The sequence below is a fragment of the Convolutriloba macropyga genome, chromosome 9 (genome assembly GCF_964194025.1).
Source record: "Convolutriloba macropyga chromosome 9, txConMacr16.3, whole genome shotgun sequence".
Lineage (NCBI taxonomy): Eukaryota > Metazoa > Xenacoelomorpha > Acoela > Convolutidae > Convolutriloba > Convolutriloba macropyga.
Genome location: NC_134476.1, coordinates 66,007,159 through 66,016,066, shown reverse-complemented (window position 1 = coordinate 66,016,066; position 8,908 = coordinate 66,007,159).

The window sequence follows — 8,908 nt, the reverse complement described above, 5'->3', positions numbered from 1 at the left end:
AAAGTGATTTTCAGTATAGTCAAGGACTTGTTCAAATGATTTGGGGGTCTATGTAGGAGTGTCATAGTCCTAGTAGGTTCTACTGGAGGGCTAATTGTCGATCTAGATGGTCTGAGAAAAAAGTACTCAATACGTTGTCAAAATTCGAGCTCAAAATTATTCTTTGCGTTTTCAAAAAAAGTGATTTTCAGTATAGTCAAGGAATTGTTCAAATGATTTGAGGGTCTATGTAGGAGTGTAATAGTCCTAGTAGGTTCGACTGGAGGGCTAGCTGTTGATCTAGGTGGTCTGAGAAAAAAGTACTTAATACGTTGTCAAATTTGGAGCTCAAAGTTATTCTTGTGCGTTTTCATACAAAGTGATTTTCAGTATAGTCAAGGAATTGTTCAATTGATTTTAGGGTCTACGTAGGAGTGTCATAGTCCTAGTAGGTTGTACTGGAAGGCTAATTGTTGATCTAGGTGGTCTGAGAAAAAAGTACTTAACACGTTGTCAAATTTCGAGCTCAAAAGTTATACTTGTGCGTTTTCATAAAAAGTGATTTTCAGTATAGTCAAGGACTTGTTCAAATGAATTGAGGGTCTATGTAGGAGTGTCATAGTCCTAGTAGGTTCCACTGGAGGGCTAATTGTTGATCTAGGTTGTCTGAGAAAAAAGTACTTAATACATTGTCAAAATTCGAGCTCAAAAGTTATTCTTTGCGTTTTCATAAAAAGTGATTTACAGTATAGTCAAGGACTTGTTCAAATGATTTGAGGGTCTATGTAGGAGTGTCATAGTCCAAGTAGGTTCTACTGGAGGGTTAATTGTTGATCTAGGTGGTCTGAGAAAAAAGTACTTAATACGTTGTCAAATTTCGAGCTCAAAAGTTATTCTTGTGCGTTTTCATAAAAATTGATTTTCAGTATAGTCAAGGACTTGTTCAAATGATTTGAGGGTCTACGTAGGAGTGACATAGTCCTAGTAGGTTCTACTGGAGGGTTAATTGTTGATCTAGGTGGTCTGAGAAAAAAGTACTTAACACGTTGTCAAATTTCGAGCTAAAAAGTTATACTTGTGCGTTTTCATAAAAAGTGATTTTCAGTATAGTCAAGGACTTGTTCAAATGATTTGAGGGTCTATGTAGGAGTGTCATACTCCTAGTAGGTTCCACTGGAGGGCTAATTGTTGATCTAGGTGGTCTGAGAAAAAAGTACTTAATACGTTGTCAAATTTCGAGCTCAAAATTTATTCTTGTGCGTTTTCATAAAAATTGATTTTCAGTATAGTCAAGGACTTGTTCAAATGATTTGAGGGTCTACGTAGGAGTGTCATAGTCCTAGTAGGTTCTACTGGAGGGTTAATTGTTGATCTAGGTGGTCTGAGAAAAAAGTACTTAACACGTTGTCAAATTTCGAGCTAAAAATTTATACTTGTGCGTTTTCATAAAAAGTGATTTTCAGTATAGTCAAGGACTTGTTCAAATGATTTGAGGGTCTATGTAGGAGTGTCATACTCCTAGTAGGTTCTACTGGAGGGTTAATTGTTGATCTAGGTGGTCTGAGAAAAAAGTACTTAATACGTTGTCAAATTTCGAGCTCAGAAGTTATACTTGTGCGTTTTCATAAAAATTGATTTTCAGTATAGTCAATGACTTGTTCAAATCATTTGAGGGTCTATGTAGGAGTGTCATAGTCCTAGTAGGTTCCACTGGAGGGCTAATTGTTGATCTAGGTTGTCTGAGAAAAAAGTACTTAATACATTGTCAAAATTCGAGCTCAAAAGTTATTATTTGCGTTTTCATAAAAAGTGATTTTTAGTATAGTCAAGGACTTGTTCAAATGATTTGAGGGTCTATGTAGGAGTGTCATAGTTCAAGTAGGTTCTACTGGAGGGCTAATTGTTGATCTAGGTGGTCTGAGAAAAAAGTACTTAACACGTTGTCACATTTCGAGCTCAAAAGTTATTCTTGTGCGTTTTCATAAAAATTGATTTTCAGTATAGTCAAGGACTTGTTCAAATGATTTGAGGGTCTATGTAGGAGTGTCACAGTCCTAGTAGGTTCTACTGGAGGGTTAATTGTTGATCTAGGTGGTCTGGGAAAAAAGTACTTAACACGTTGTCAAATTTCGAGCTCAAAAGTTATACTTGTGCGTTTTCGTAAAAAGTGATTTTCAGTATAGTCAAGGACTTGTTCAAATGATTTGAGGGTCTATGTAGGAGTGTCATAGTCCTAGTAGGTTCTACTGGAGGGTTAATTGTTGATCTAGGTGGTCTGAGAAGAAAGTACTTAACACGTTGTCAAATTTCGAGCTAAAAAGTTATACTTGTGCGTTTTCATAAAAAGTGATTTTCAGTATAGTCAAGGACTTGTTCAAAGGATTTGAGGGTCTATGTAGGAGTGTCATACTCCTAGTAGGTTCTACTGGAGGGTTAATTGTTGATCTAGGTGGTCTGAGTAAAAAGTACTTAACACGTTGTCAAATTTCGAGCTCAAAATTTATAATTTTGCGTTTTCATAAAAAGTTATTTTCAGTATAGTCAAGGACTTGTTCAAATGATTTGAGGGTCTATGTAGGAGTGTCATAGTCCTAGTAGGTTCTACTGGAGGGTTATTTGTTGATCTAGGTGGTCTGAGAAAAAAGTACTTAACACGTTGTCAAATTTCGAGCTCAAAAGTTATACTTGTGCGTTTTCATAAAAAGTGATTTTCAGTATAGTCAAGGACTTGTTCAAATGATTTGAGGGTCTATGTAGGAGTGTCATGGTCCTAGTAGGTTCTACTGGAGGGTTATTTGTTGATCTAGGTGGTCTGAGAAAAAAGTACTTAACACGTTGTCAAATTTCGAGCTCAAAAGTTATACTTGTGCGTTTTCATAAAAAGTGATTTTCAGTATAGTCAAGGACTTGTTCAAATGATTTGAGGGTCTATGTAGGAGTGTCATAGTCCTAGTAGGTTCTACTGGAGGGCTAATTTTTTATCTTGGTGGTCTGAGAAAAAAGTACTTAATACGTTGTCAAATTTCGAGCTCAAAAGTTATTCTTTGCGTTTTCATAAAAAGTGATTTTCAGTATAGTAAAGAACTTGTTCAAATGATTTGAGGGTCTATGTAGGAGTGTCATAGTCCTAGTAGGTTCTACTGGAGGGCTAATTGTTGATCTAGGTGGTCTGAGAAAAAAGTACTTAATACGTTGTCAAACTTCGAGCTCAAATTTATACTTGTGCGTTTTCATAAAAAATGATTTTCAGTATAGTCAAGGACTTATTCAAATGATTTGAGGATCTATGTAGAAGTGTCATAGTCCTAGTAGGTTCTACTGGAGGGCTAATTTTTGATCTCGGTGGTCTGAGAAAAAAGTACTTAATACGTTGTCAAATTTCGAGCTCAAAAGTTATTCTTTGCGTTTTCATAAAAAGTGATTTTCAGTATAGTCAAGGACTTGTTCAAATGATTTGAGGGTCTATGTAGGAGTGTCATACTCCTAGTAGGTTCTACTGGAGGGTTAATTGTTGATCTAGGTGGTCTTAGAAAAAAGTACTTAACACGTTGTCAAATTTCGAGCTCAAAAGTTATACTTGTGCGTTTTCATAAAAAGTTATTTTCAGTATAGTCAAGGACTTGTTCAAATGATTTGAGTGTCTATGTAGGAGTGTCATAGTCCCAGTAGGTTCTACTGGAGGGTTATTTGTTGATCTAGGTGGTCTGAGAAAAAAGTACTTAACACGTTGTCAAATTTCGAGCTCAAAATTTATACTTGTGCGTTTTCATAAAAAGTGATTTTCAGTATAGTCAAGGACTTGTTCAAATGATTTGAGGGTGTATGTAGGAGTGTCATAGTCCTAGTAGGTTCTACTGGAGGGCTAATTTTTTATCTTGGTGGTCTGAGAAAAAAGTACTTAATACGTTGTCAAATTTCGAGCTCAAAGTTATTCTTTGCGTTTTCATAAAAAGTGATTTTCAGTATAGTAAAGGACTTGTTCAATTGATTTGAGGGTCTATGTAGGAGTGTCATAGTCCTAGTAGGTTCTACTGGAGGGCTAATTGTTGATCTAGGTGGTCTGAGAAAAAAGTACTTAATACGTTTTCAAATTTCGAGCTCAAAGTTATTCTTGTGCGTTTTCATAAAAAGTGATTTTCAGTATAGTCAAGGACTTGTTCAAATGATTTGAGGGTCTATGTAGGAGTGTCATAGTCTTAGTAGGATCTACTGGAGGGCTATATTTTGATCTTGGTGGTCTGAGAAAAAAGTACTTAATACGTTGTCAAACTTCGAGCTCAAATTTATACTTGTGCGTTTTCATAAAAAATGATTTTCAGTATAGTCAAGGACTTATTCAAATGATTTGAGGATCTATGTAGAAGTGTCATAGTCCTAGTAGGTTCTACTGGAGGATTATTTGTTGATCTAGGTGGTCTGAGAAAAAAGTACGTAACACGTTGTCAAATTTCGAGCTCAAAAGTTATACTTGTGCGTTTTCATAAAAATTGATTTTCAGTATAGTCAAGGACTTGTTCAAATGATTTGAACGTCTATGTAGGAGTGTCATAGTCCTAGTAGGTTCTACTGGAGGGCTAATTTTTGATCTCGGTGGTCTGAGAAAAAAGTACTTAATACGTTGTCAAATTTCGAGCTCAAAAGTTATTCTTTGCGTTTTCATAAAAAGTGATTTTCAGTATAGTCAAGGACTTGTTCAAATGATTTGAACGTCTATGTAGGACTGTCATAGTCCTAGTATGTTCTACTGGAGGGCTAATTGTTTATCTAGGTGGTCTGAGAAAAAAGTACTTAATACGTTGTCAAATTTCGAGCTTAAAAGTTATTCTTGTGCGTTTTCATAAAAAGTGATTTTCAGTATAGTCAAGGACTTGTTCAAATGATTTGAGGGTCTATGTAGGAGTGTCTTAGTCCTGCTAGGTTCTACTGGAGGGATATATTTTGATCTTGGTGGTCTGAAAAAAAGTACTTAATACGTTGTCAAATTTCGAGCTCAAAAGCTAATCTTTGCGTTTTCATAAAAAGTGATTTTCAGTATAGTCAAGGACTTGTTCAAATGTTTTGAGGGTCTATGTAGGAGTGTCATAGTCTTAGTACTTTTTACTGGAGGGCTAATTGTTGGTCTAGGTAGTCTGAGAAAAAAGGGCCTATTACGTCAAATTTCGAGCTCAAAAGTTATTCTTGTGCGTTTTCATAAAAAGTGATTTTCAGTATAGTCAAGGACTTGTTCAAATGATTTGAGGGTCTATGTAGGAGTGTCTTAGTCCTGCTAGGTTCTACTGGAGGGATATATTTTGATCTTGGTGGTCTGAAAAAAAGTACTTAATACGTTGTCAAATTTCGAGCTCAAAAGCTAATCTTTGCGTTTTCATAAAAAGTGATTTTCAGTATAGTCAAGGACTTGTTCAAATGTTTTGAGGGTCTATGTAGGAGTGTCATAGTCTTAGTACTTTTTACTGGAGGGCTAATTGTTGATCTAGGTAGTCTGAGAAAAAAGGGCCTATTACGTCAAATTTCGAGCTCAAAAGTTGGTCTTGTGTGTTTTCATAAAAAGTGATTTTCAGTATAGTCAAGGACTTGTTCAAATGATTTGAGGGTCTATGTAGGAGTGTCATTGTCCCAGTAGGTTCTACTGGAGGGCTATAATTTGATCTTGGTGGTCTGAGAAAAAAAGTACTTAATACGTTGTCAAATTTCGAGCTCAAAGTTATTCTTTGCGTTTTCATAAAAAGTGATTTTCAGTATAGTCAAGGACTTGTTCAAATGATTTGAGGGTCTATGTAGGAGTGTCATAGTCCTAGTAGGTTTTACTGGAGGGCTAATTGTTGATCTAGGTGGTCTGAGAAAAAAGTACTTAATACGTTGTCAAATTTCGAGCTCAAAATTTATTCTTGTGCGTTTTCATAAAAAGTGATTTTCAGTATAGTGAAGGACTTGTTCAAATGATTTGAGGGTCTATGTAGGAGTGTCATAGTCCTAGTAGGTTCTACTGGAGGGCTATATTTTGATCTTGGCGGTCTGAGAAAAAAGTACTTCACACGTTGTCAAATTTCGAGCTCAAAGTTATTCTTTGAGTTTTCATAAAAAGTGATTTTCAGTATAGTCAAGGACTTGTTTAAATGTTTTGAGGGTCTATGTAGGAGTGTCATATTCCTAGTACGTTTTACTGGAGGGCTAATTATTGATCTAGGTGGTCTGAGAAAAAAGTACTTAATACGTTGTCAAATTTCGAGCTCAAAAGTTGGTCTTGTGGGTTTTCATAAAAAGTGATTTTCAGTATAGTCAAGGACTTGTTCAAACGATTTGAGGGTCTATGTAGGATTGTCATAGTCCTAGTAGGTTCTACTGGAAGGCTAATTGTCGATCTAGGTGGTCTGAGAAAAAAGTACTTAATACGTTGTCAAAATTCGAGCTCAAATGTTATTCTTTGCGTTTTCATAAAAAGTGATTTTCAGTATAGTCAAGGACTTGTTGAAATGATTTGAGGGTCTATGGAGGAGTGTCATAGTCCTAGTACGTGTTAATGGAGGGCTAATTGTTGATCTAGGTGGTCTGAGAAAAAAGGACTTAATACGTCAAATTTCGAGCTCAAAAGTTGGTCTTGTGGGTTTTCATAAAAAGTGATTTTCAGTATAGTCAAGGACTTGTTCAAATGATTTGAGGGTCTATGTAGGAGTGTCATAGTCCTAGTAGGTTCTACTGGAGGGCTATATTTTGATCTTGGTGGTCTGAGAAAAAAGTACTTAATACGTTGTCAAATTTCGAGCTCAAAAGTTATTCTTTGCGTTTTCGTAAAAAGTGATTTTCAGTATAGTCAAGGACTTGTTAAAATGATTTGAGGGTCTATGTAGGAGTGCCATGGTCCTAGTAGGTTCTACTGGAGGGCTAATTGTTGATCTAGGTGGTCTGAGAAAAAAGGACTTAATACGTCAAATTTCGAGCTCAAAAGTTGGTCTTGTGGGTTTTCATAAAAAGTGATTTTCAGTATAGTCAAGGACTTGTTCAAATGATTTGAGGGTCTATGTAGGAGTGCCATAGTCCTAGTAGGTTCTACTGGAGGGCTATATTTTGATCTTGGTGGTCTGAGAAAAAAGTACTTAATACGTTGTCAAATTTCGAGCTCAAAAGTTATTCTTTGCGTTTTCATAAAAAGTGATTTTCAGTATAGTCAAGGACTTGTTCAAATGATTTGAGGGTCTATGTAGGAGTGCCATAGTCCTAGAAGGTTCTACTGGAGGGTTAATTGTTGATCTAGGTGGTCTGAGAAAAAAGGACTTAATACGTCAAATTTCGAGCTCAAAAGTTGGTCTTGTGGGTTTTCATAAAAAGTGATTTTCAGTATAGTCAAGGACTTGTTCAAATGATTTGAGGGTCTATGTAGGAGTGTCATAGTCCTAGTAGGTTCTACTGGAGGGCTATATTTTGATCTTGGTGGTCTGAGAAAAAAGTACTTAATACGTTGTCAAATTTCGAGCTCAAAAGTTATTCTTTGCGTTTTCATAAAAAGTGATTTTCAGTATAGTCAAGGACTTGTTCAAATGATTTGAGGGTCTATGTAGGAGTGCCATAGTCCTAGTAGGTTCTACTGGAGGGCTAATTGTTGATCTAGGTGGTCTGAGAAAAAAGTACTTCATACGTTGTCAAATTTCGAGCTCAAAAGTTGGTCTTGTGGGTTTTCATAAAAAGTGATTTTCAGTATAGTCAAGGTCTTGTTCAAATGATTTGAGGGTCTATGTAGGAGTGTCATAGTCCTAGTAGGTTCTACTGGAGGGCTATATTTTGATCTTGGTGGTCTGCGAAAAAAGTACTTAATACGTTGTCAAATTTCGAGCTCAAAAGTTATTCTTTGCGTTTTCATAAAAAGTGATTTTCAGTATAGTCAAGGACTTGTTCAAATGATTTGAGGGTCTATGTAGGAGTGTCATAGTCCTAGTAGGTTATACTGGAGGGCTAATTGTTGATCTAGGTGGTCTGAGAAAAAAGTACTTCATACGTTGTCAAATTTCGAGCTCAAAAGTTATTCTTGTGCGTTTTCATAAAAAGTGAATTTCAGTATAGTGAAGGACTTGTTCAAATGATTTGAGGGTCTATGTAGGAGTGTCATAGTCCTAGTAGGTTCTACTGGAGGGCTATTTTTTGATCTAGGTGGTCTGAGAAAAAAGGACTTAATACGTCAAATTTCGAGCTCAAAAGTTGGTCTTGTGGGTTTTCATAAAAAGTGATTTTCAGTATAGTCAAGGACTTGTTCAAATGATTTGAGGGTCTATGTAGGAGTGTCATAGTCCTAGTAGGTTCTACTGGAGGGCTATATTTTGATCTTGGTGGTCTGAGAAAAAAGTACTTAATACGTTGTCAAATTTCGAGCTCAAAAGTTATTCTTTGCGTTTTCATAAAAAGTGATTTTCAGTATAGTCAAGGACTTGTTCAAATGATTTGAGGGTCTATGTAGGAGTGCCATAGTCCTAGTAGGTTCTACTGGAGGGCTAATTGTTGATCTAGGTGGTCTGAGAAAAAAGTACTTCATACGTTGTCAAATTTCGAGCTCAAAAGTTGGTCTTGTGGGTTTTCATAAAAAGTGATTTTCAGTATAGTCAAGGACTTGTTCAAATGATTTGAGGGTCTATGTAGGAGTGTCATAGTCCTAGTAGGTTATACTGGAGGGCTAATTGTTGATCTAGGTGGTCTGAGAAAAAAGTACTTCATACGTTGTCAAATGTCGAGCTCAAAAGTTATTCTTTGCGTTTTCATAAAAAGTGATTTTCAGTATAGTCAAGGACTTGTTCAAATGATTTGAGGGTCTATGTAGGAGTGCCATAGTCCTAGTAGGTTCTACTGGAGGGCTAATTGTTGATCTAGGTGGTCTGAGAAAAAAGTACTTCATACGTTGTCAAATTTCGAGCTCAAAAGTTGGTCTTGTGGGTTTTCATAAAAA